Here is a 9,273-nt window from a genome sequence, read left to right on the forward strand (position 1 = left end):
TGCCATTTCCAGCTCATCAACCTATTTCTTGTCATTGCGCTGTTTTTTCAACCTACCACCTGTGTATAATTTCCTGGCTCTCACACACCACAGATGTATGGTAGCCTACAAAGCTAAGAACGAGCAGGGCAGAAGGCAACAATAAGTTTGGCTAACGTGGATGAGACAGAGGGAGTCAGCAATATAAATGATTATTTGTACTTCTACTTGAGTAAGGATGTGTGTCCTTTTGCCATCTCTGACTGGAATGCTAAGAATACTCAGGCCTTCTCACCCAACATCAGTCCCTGACCTCACTAACGCTCAGTTAAATAAGCACAAACAGCCATGCCCCAAAATAAAAAGCTTTACCAGATGAAGGAAGGTTATTATAATAGCAAAGGGGTGATTACATTTAGAATGGGATGTCCAACAAACACATGGGTGTGATGATCAGGTGTCCACAACCCTTTGGCTATATAGTGTATTAAATAGTCTCTCAGCTATTATTTAAAAATTTCAACTTATAGTAAAAAAGTAGAATATCCCTATTGACTTCAACTCAGAAAAAATATATATGGATGACCAGGATTAGAAATGAGTTTATTAGTGGGACAGCACATGTAGGATGTTTTTGGGACAAAATGATGGAAGCCCTGATGAGATGTGGAGAGGGGGGACATGGGGTACATCGGTAGAAGAATGCTGAGGATGGAGCCACCAGGAAGAAGGAAAAGAGGAAGGTCATGGAGGAGGTTTATGGATGTGGTGAGGGAAGACATGTTGTAGTTGGTTTAAAAGAGGCAGATGTAGAGGACAGAGTAGTATGGAAACGGATATTACGCTTTGGCGACCCCTAGTGGGAGCAGCCGAAAGAAGAAGAAAAATGTAACAAGAAATTGTGAAATTGTGAACATTTTAATATGATTGTCTTTCGCATATAGGTGTATGTAAAATTTAACCTCTTAGTACAGGTTGTGGCCATAGGTGAGGTGTACTTTATAAAGTGCTGATTTAAGTAAATTACATTTCTTTTCCAGAACACTATTTTTAATCATTGCAGTTAGATCAGGGTGACTATAACCATACTGGAAGTGAATGTTTAAAATATTATGATTATTATTTTTTAATTTATTTTTAAGAAATGTTATATATAAATATATTATTTATTTATACCTGTGCTATTTGGTGCAGTCATTGATTGGTAGCATGTGGCTTTGGGTGCTGTTATATAAAGTAAAATAGCAGCCATCATGTGGGTTACTACATACAAGTGTTGCACATCTGGATTTGGGCAGTTTCTCCGAATTCTACCTCACAGAAGTATCATCACACGTTTATGAGGATTGAAATTTGGGCTTTGTCATGAAGAGAAACACACTTGATTGTCATGCTGAAAGCTTAGATTTCACTCTAGTCCAATGTTTCACTCTAAAGGTTTTCTTCAAGGACCTCTGCATTTGGTTTCATTCACCACTTCCTTATATATGACTTATTTTCCATGCTTTATGTTTCTCCACCATGCTTTAATATTAGCCTGTATTACCAGCTTTTGGGGTTCAGTAAAAAAAGGGTTTATAATCTGTCTTATCAGATCAGGGAATCATTTTACTTATGCTGTCAGTTACTTATGCTTTTCAAGTGCCTACTATAAAAATTTTATTTGCAGGAGAGGCTTCCATCTAACTACTTTACTACAACCCAATTTCCAGAAATGTTTTACAAATTTGAATAAAATGTAAACTAATAGACTTTCAAATCACATGAACTAATATTTAATCTACAATAGAACATAGAGAACATAAACGTTCAAACTGAGAAATTTTGCTACAGGTCTAAAAAAAAGTAGCCATGGCATTGGCAAAAAAACAGACATTTTTGAAAATATTTAGCTGGAAGGACATCTAGCAACTAATCAAGTTAACTGACATCAGGTCTGTAAGATGATTAGCTATACAAGTTTTAGAGAAGCAGAATCTCTCAGAAGTAAAGATGGGCAGAGGCTCTCCAATCTGTAAACGAGTGTGTAAAGATTGTGGGATACTTTAAAAATAATTTGACTAAACATAAATTTGCAAATCTCATTATCTACAGTACATAACATCATCAAAAGATTCAGAGAGACTGGAGAAATCTCAGTGCGTAAGGGACAAGGCCGAAGACCTTTGTTGGATGCTGGTGGTCTTCAGGCCCTCAGACGACACTGCATCACTGCATGATTGTGTCATTGACATTATAAAATAGGCCCAGGAATACTTCCAGAAAGCACTGTCTGTAAACACAATCCGCCTTGCCATCTTCAGATGCCAACTAAAGTTCTATCATGCAAAAAGGAAGCCAAATGTGTCCTGTGGGCAAGGCTCAATTAAAATGGACTGTTTCAAAGTGGAAAAGTATTTTATGGTCAGACGAATTCAAATTTGACATTCTTGTTGGAAATCACGGACGCTGTGATTAAAGAGTAGCGAGACCTTCCATCGTGTTATCAGCGTTCGGCTCAAAAGTCAGCATCTCAGATGGTATGGGATGCGTAAGTGCATATAGTATGGGCAGCTTGCATGTTTTGGAAGGCACTTTAAAAACAAATTAGACTAGCTAACCACATCTGTAGCGATCTGATTTTTTACGCCCACGATGGCTGATGGAGGAAAAGAAATTGACTTACTTAAAAATAAATTTTTAAAGCTGACTTTTCCAGAAGCTAGCTTCTATCAGCCTGGGAAAGTGTTTGTTTGCCACTTTTATACCAATGCCTATGAGCGGTACCACTGGTTTACAGGATCTGAGGAGCTTTGCAAATTATACTGCTGGGAATGCCTGTTATTTGCAACTGATCGACTTGGTGTTTGGAGTCACAAAAGGGTTTGCAAACTTGTCTAACCAAGGTAGCGGGCGACACCAAGCCACGGCGGTGCACATGCAGGCTGCAGTGCTTTTGTCTATAAATAATCAGCATCTCTGGTGAGTATGATGTATTTATTTACATTTTTGTCATGTTATTAGATAAATATTGATTCTGAAATGCTCCAGATGATGTACATGGCACAGTTGCGGTGGTAGTGTAGAGGTTTGGAGTTGTCTTAACTGGGTTTCTTGCTTTAGTAAAATGGTATTCACCCTCAATACGCAAAATGCCTCTCTCTCCCTGTAATGCCACGTGTTATGTTGCGTTTTTGTATAGTATTGATGGTTTCTATAATTGCGACATGATAGTGGTGGTATTAAGAGGTGGATTAAGTTGGGTAAATCCCCACTGATGGCCCAGGTACCAAATGCACAGGCTGCCACTGCTGAAAGGTATATAAAGGTTTTAGAGCAGCATATGCTCCCCTTCAGACGACATCTAATTTCATAGAAAGCCTTGTGTATTTCAGCAGGACAATGCAAAATCACATACTGCAGCTTTTACAACAGCATGGATTCGTAGTAGAAAAATCTGGCTGCTGAATTGGGCTGCCTGCAGTTCAGATCTTTCACCTATAGGGAACATTTGGCGCATCAATAAACGGAAAATACGCCAAAGATGACTACAAACTCTTCTGCAGCAGGAAACCCATATCAGGCAAGAATGGGACTAAATTCCAACAGCAAAACTCATAAACTCAATGCCCAAATTTCTTCAAACTGTTTTGAAAAGAAGAGGAGATGCTACACCATGGTAAACATGCCCCTGTGCCAACTTTTTTGAGACCTGTAGCAGGCATCAAATTTGAAATTAGCTAATTTTGTACATAAAAGTGTGAGATCTCTCAGTTTAAACATTTATGTTCTCTATGTTCTATTGTGAATAAAATATTGGCTAATGTGATTTAAAAGTCTTTTAGTTTTCATTTTATTCAAATGTAAAAAAAAAAAACGGAATCCGGGTTGTATAAAGACCTGATAAATGAAGTGTTTCTGATATATCTGTCCTTCCAACAGGTTCTCCCATCTCTATGAGAGTTAATTAGGTTCTTGATCATCTCTCTGACCAAGGCCCTTATGACCAGTTACTGAGTTAACCTCTACGATTTTACAATGCCTTATGTTCTCCCAGGAACATTTGAAGCTTTAAAAATTGGTTTTATATCCTTGCCCAAATATGTCTACAAAATGTGATGGTGGAAGTCTGCAAACAATTGCTAGGAATTATTGGCTTGAATTTTGGTTGGCTATGCACCTTTGCATTGTGGGAGTTGATACGCACAGGTATGTGCTTTTACAGACATATTCCAAACACATCTAAAACAAGAAAACATCATGTACCTAAGATCAATTTGAACACCAGTGCCTTAACAACTCATACTCCTGACCTAACAAACACATATGGGTGTAATGGCCAGGTGTCCACAAACCTTTGGTCATATAGTGTACTACTAAAATAGATGTAAATAAAAAAATAAATAAATAAATGCCACCAAACAACTTTAGCACAGTGCACTTGTGCTACCTTACTCCTCAGACATGTTATCCCACAAGTGTTAAAACACTCGATTTCACACTCTAACTTTGCAATCAAAGGAAATAAATATAATATTTTGATGACTAATTATCTGGCTGACTTTCTGAGAAATAAAGATGGAGTGAAAAGGCTATGCAGGAGTGACTATAACAACAACCGATGAAAAGAACATGTAAACACAACCAAGGAGTCTGTCGCAAACCTTCATTTGTACTAACAGTTTTCCCCCAGGCTTCTGGTGCACTTACTTTGATCACATTAACTCAGCAACAACCTTATAACTATTTTAATGACCTAGATGAAATTATACATAATTTATTATTGTAAGGCTATGAATTTGCATTTCAGGTTCACGTACAATCACTACAACATAACTACTGAGCAGTCAGACAAAAGTGGCCTAATAATTTAACTGCTTATATGTTTTTTTTAGCGTGTTCAATTTTTTTTTCTTGTGCTAATAGTCAAACCTTTATCCTTTAATATTTGAAAGGAGCAAGCAAACTAAAAAAAACACAAATAGAACTAAAGTACTAAAGTACAAGTAGAACTAAAGTAGAGTCTAAAATATTTAACCTGCATTTTATCAGCCCCAGGCAGTACAGTAAGTCAGTGGACCCTCATCTGACCTGTATAGCAGTGTAGTAATACAGGCCCATGCTTGTTGTGTAAACAACAACCAGCTTGCTTTTTGCTTTCAGATGTGATATATGACACAGCTAAGACCCTAAAACCAGTCTCTCTACCCCTGCCCTCTCGTTAAGTTTGTATTCAAAATATTGCACTGCTTACGAGGGTGACTGAAACACATATTACTATTGGTTGTCACAAAAGCTTTTTTCCCTTGAGATGCCCTTTTCAAGAGGCAGCTCTGACTCCTTGTTCAAGGACAGAAAAGATTTTTAAGAGCGTAACGAAAAAAAAAATAATATAAAATATTAATAATAATAAAAAAATATGTATATATATATATATATATATATATATATATATATATATATATATATATATATATATACAATGTATATATTGCAGTTGCAGTTAATCAATTATTTTCAATTTGTATACCACATTTAACAATGGACATTGTCCCTAAGCAGCTTTATACAGATAAAGAGGTTTTAAAATTTGAATTTTCAGGTAAATATACAAGTTTAGTGCCTATAAGTTTATCCCTGATGAGAAAGCCAGTAGCTACAGTACAGTGGCAAGGAAAAACTCATTGAGAGAGTATGAGGAAAAAACCTAAAGAGGAACCAGACTCAGAAGGGAACCCATTCACATTTGGGTGGCACTGAATGTCCATTCATTATAGTTTTATTCATTTTGAGGTGTGCTTCAGTGATTAGCACTTACATGCAAAACTATTCATGCAAACTGCAGTCCTAAGCCATTGTAACATCCGATTACCCAAATACATTCTCATAGATCTTTAGTTGCTCAGTATCTTCCTGGTCTGTTTGTTTTGGAACCATCTTCAGTAGCACAGAGTGGTCTTTAACTGAACCGAACTGCATTCATAGGTAGGGTGTTGAGATGGATCAGGCGAATAAAAAAAAAAAAAAACTGAAGAAAAGGACAGGATTGCTCCTGTATGTGTACAGTTATGTGTACAGTGTAAAAAGGAATAAATAAATAAGTATTAGTAACGTGCTGGGTGAATGAAATGGAAAGCAGTTGACGGAAGGATGCAGGTTGCTCCTGAGGTCACAGAGTACATCAAGTGAAGGCCGTAGATTACACGAGAGCGACTCGCACTCTTATTGGTTCCCTCTGACAGAAAGGGGCGGGGCTTAAGCAGTAAATCCGCCTAGAAAAAGTGGGGACAGTGTCCAGAGCCGGGGAGGATGATGTTTGTGAGTCTTATCCTTAGCGCTGCGCTCGGACGGAGCCAGATGGGCTGCAAATCCAGCGCAGTTGCCATCTTTTCCGGCGGTCTGAATGGAAATGTGGTGCAAATAAACCGGGTTAGGCCTAAAAAAAAGAGAGAAAACACGTATACTACCGCACTAAAGTGTGTATGAGTTGTAGTATTAAAAGACACCGTTGATTCGGGTAGTGTGTGTTGATAGGGCACGTTATTTCACTCTCGCCTGGTCCAAAAAAAAGCGCGTCGCCTCTGAAAGTTGGAGACAGCTCGGAAAAACATTGGAAAAGCCTGGAGAACATGTCGAGGGTCGCTTTGAAGAACGGCGTCTTGATGATCTGATCAGAAAGGGCGCATAAACCTCCAGAGGCGAGCCGGTGAACAACACTAGTGAAAGAGGCAGCAAGCTGGAAAAAAGCCACTGACGGCCGACTGAGTGAAGTTGGCGGACCGACAGCGATGCTCCAAACTCCGGTGAGTGTGGAAATCTTTACGACACAATGCTGCACTATTCACCAGGACAATTCAGCTCAGAAATAATACACCGAAAATCAGTTTAGCTCCGAATTAAGTTTATAAATGTTTTATTTTCCTTTTGAAGTGTGTGCGCGCGCCGGGTTACCCGGAAATGACCTCATTGTAACGACCAGACTGTTTCACTATTTCTTGTATGTTCAGTATTTGTATCACTCAGCTTTTTTTTGGGTTTGTTTACAGGCTCTGCTCGAACCGCGAACTTCTTTGTGAGTGTGAGAAATGTAAATATATATATCGCATGTAAAGCAATGAGAATACATTTGCATAATCATTTATTTCTTCCTTCATTTAGGGAACGCGTACTAATGAGCTGATTCTGTGCCTCCTGTTACTTCGCTTCTGAATGTAACCGGAAGTCAGTAATGTCTGCAGGCCTGCAGATGTTCTGCAGTTGCATTATCTGCCCTGCTATGTGCCCTTTTGCTCTGGATTTCTTCTCCCTTTTAGGACAGGGTGTCCTTTAGTTGGCAAAAAAAAGGACACAATTGATTAAGTTATTCCAAGTAGAGTTAATACTTTGTAGGTTACAAGGATCCTGGATACTGAATATGACAAAGACCTACTGCTCTAAGAACTTGCAGTCAACTGCATGTTTAACAATACTATGGGCTTTTTTTAATGCCTTGTAAAAACACAAGGAGTGGAACTGTATGTCATTTGTTATCGTAAGTCAAATAGTGGGCTCCCTTCGAGTATGGAAAGTTGGCTTTCTTGGGAGTGTTCCCATGGAGATAGGCACACTTCCTGTCTCAGCGTAGGAATGAGGGAGTCTAGCTTTTCAGAACTGCTTACGCTCGCTCTTCTTTCTTCAATTATATTAGTCGAGGTGACATATGAGGGAGTGATCTATTAACACCACAATCGGGAGTTACTCTGTGCTCATTTTGGTCAGTTTTCTTTAAAGAGTTATTTTGTTGCAGGACCAGAACCTGGCCTTCCACTTGCAAATCAAATGAGCAATTGGGGCTCTAAAATGAAACATTTTGCCTGTTTTTTTTCATGGGACAAAGTACTCCTGAACTCTGGGAGTTAGTTAGCTCTGTTAATCAGTGTATAGGTGACATGGTTGACTTGTTCTGTTACTGCACATTTCGTGCCTGGAATCCGGCCTCTGTGCTTGAATAAGAAAATGAGAGCATAAAAGTACGACCTCTAACAAGGTCAGAAACCTTTCGCTCATCTGATCATTGCTTAGGGCATGTGTTTGTTCCAATAAGAAAGAGATGAAGTGTAGAGAACAAATACGTGAATAGAAATGTGCATGTGTGTTGTTCTATAGAGAGAAAGGACAAAAACTTTTCATTTTTCTTTGTTATTTATTAACATACCTGGTGGTTATTTGTTACTTGGCTACAGCTACAGATTAAACTTGGTTTGCGGTCACAGAAGTCAGATTTATAACCTTTGCCTTTTAATAGGTGATGGCAATATGAGCATAAATGTAAGGAAGTTACAGTAGAGAAATGTGGTTTGAGAATGATTTAAGCAAGAATGCTTTGATGAGGAGGCAAGAATCAATAAAAATGGTCCACACATATCAGAAAGTACAGGGAGATCACAGGAGTCGGACCATCGGTCTCATAACCCAGCATTATTTATGGTTCTTAACTTTTACCACACATTCATCATTTTCTTTGATCTGTGCATCTGTTTGATATTGCTACGGTTAAAGGGATAGAAACGGATAAAATAAGCAAAAAAGTAAGTTTAGGACAGAGGGTGTTGAACTTTTGCACAAATAGCATTGAATCTCTGTGACCTTGATGTGCCTTTGCTGCATGTACAATAAGCTTGGACAATTAAAGGAATGAAACAGAGGAGCGCAAGGCGAGCTCTAATGAAGGACACAGTACAGAAGAATTAGTTTGCAATACCATTGACACTAAGGTTAGTTGTGGCACCAATCAGAGTAAGAGCACACTTGAGGAAGCAGTGGGTCTCTGGAGTCTGCTTCCTCCTCTTTTTCTCCTTCACCCCTCCCCCTCTGCTGTACTGTGTGCTATACGGTTGCCAAGTGCTAAGAATCTGCGGAATGTGAGTTTGCAGTGTTCTGATAAAGTTTGCTTTGTTCCTGCCATGCCCTGAACACTGGGAGGGATATGAGACCCTGGGAGTTTCACTGAAGCACTGTAACACACAGACGCACACACAGAATCTGTCCAACAAGCCCGCTCTCATGTGTGCCTCATTCGGGTGATTCGGCACACAGCGGACAAACAGCTGTCAGATGTACAGTGTATATAAGGTGCTATAAACATATTAACTAGTATTATTTTAGACACAAACACTTTTTTTTAAACAACCACTTTGTCCCAACTGTACACTGTTAATAATAGCATCTGTAAGGTTTCCCAAAAGACTCATTATCTACACTAAGTGAATTTGTTATTCGATTTTCCATGCACAAGGAATTGTATGTGATTATTATGAGCAACATTGTAAGAATATT

General features: G+C 38.7%; 1 long non-coding RNA gene across 1 annotated transcript; it reads left to right on the forward strand.

Moving 5' to 3' along the window:
• The first annotated feature begins 5,714 nt into the window (after positions 1-5,714).
• Positions 5,715-9,273, forward strand: LOC124402436. Its single transcript, XR_006928727.1, has 3 exons — positions 5,715-6,761; positions 7,005-7,030; positions 7,117-9,273. It is a non-coding gene; the product is annotated as an uncharacterized LOC124402436 (long non-coding RNA).

Source organism: Silurus meridionalis, chromosome 2 (genome assembly GCF_014805685.1).
Source record: "Silurus meridionalis isolate SWU-2019-XX chromosome 2, ASM1480568v1, whole genome shotgun sequence".
NCBI classification, from domain to species: Eukaryota; Metazoa; Chordata; class Actinopteri; order Siluriformes; family Siluridae; genus Silurus; species Silurus meridionalis.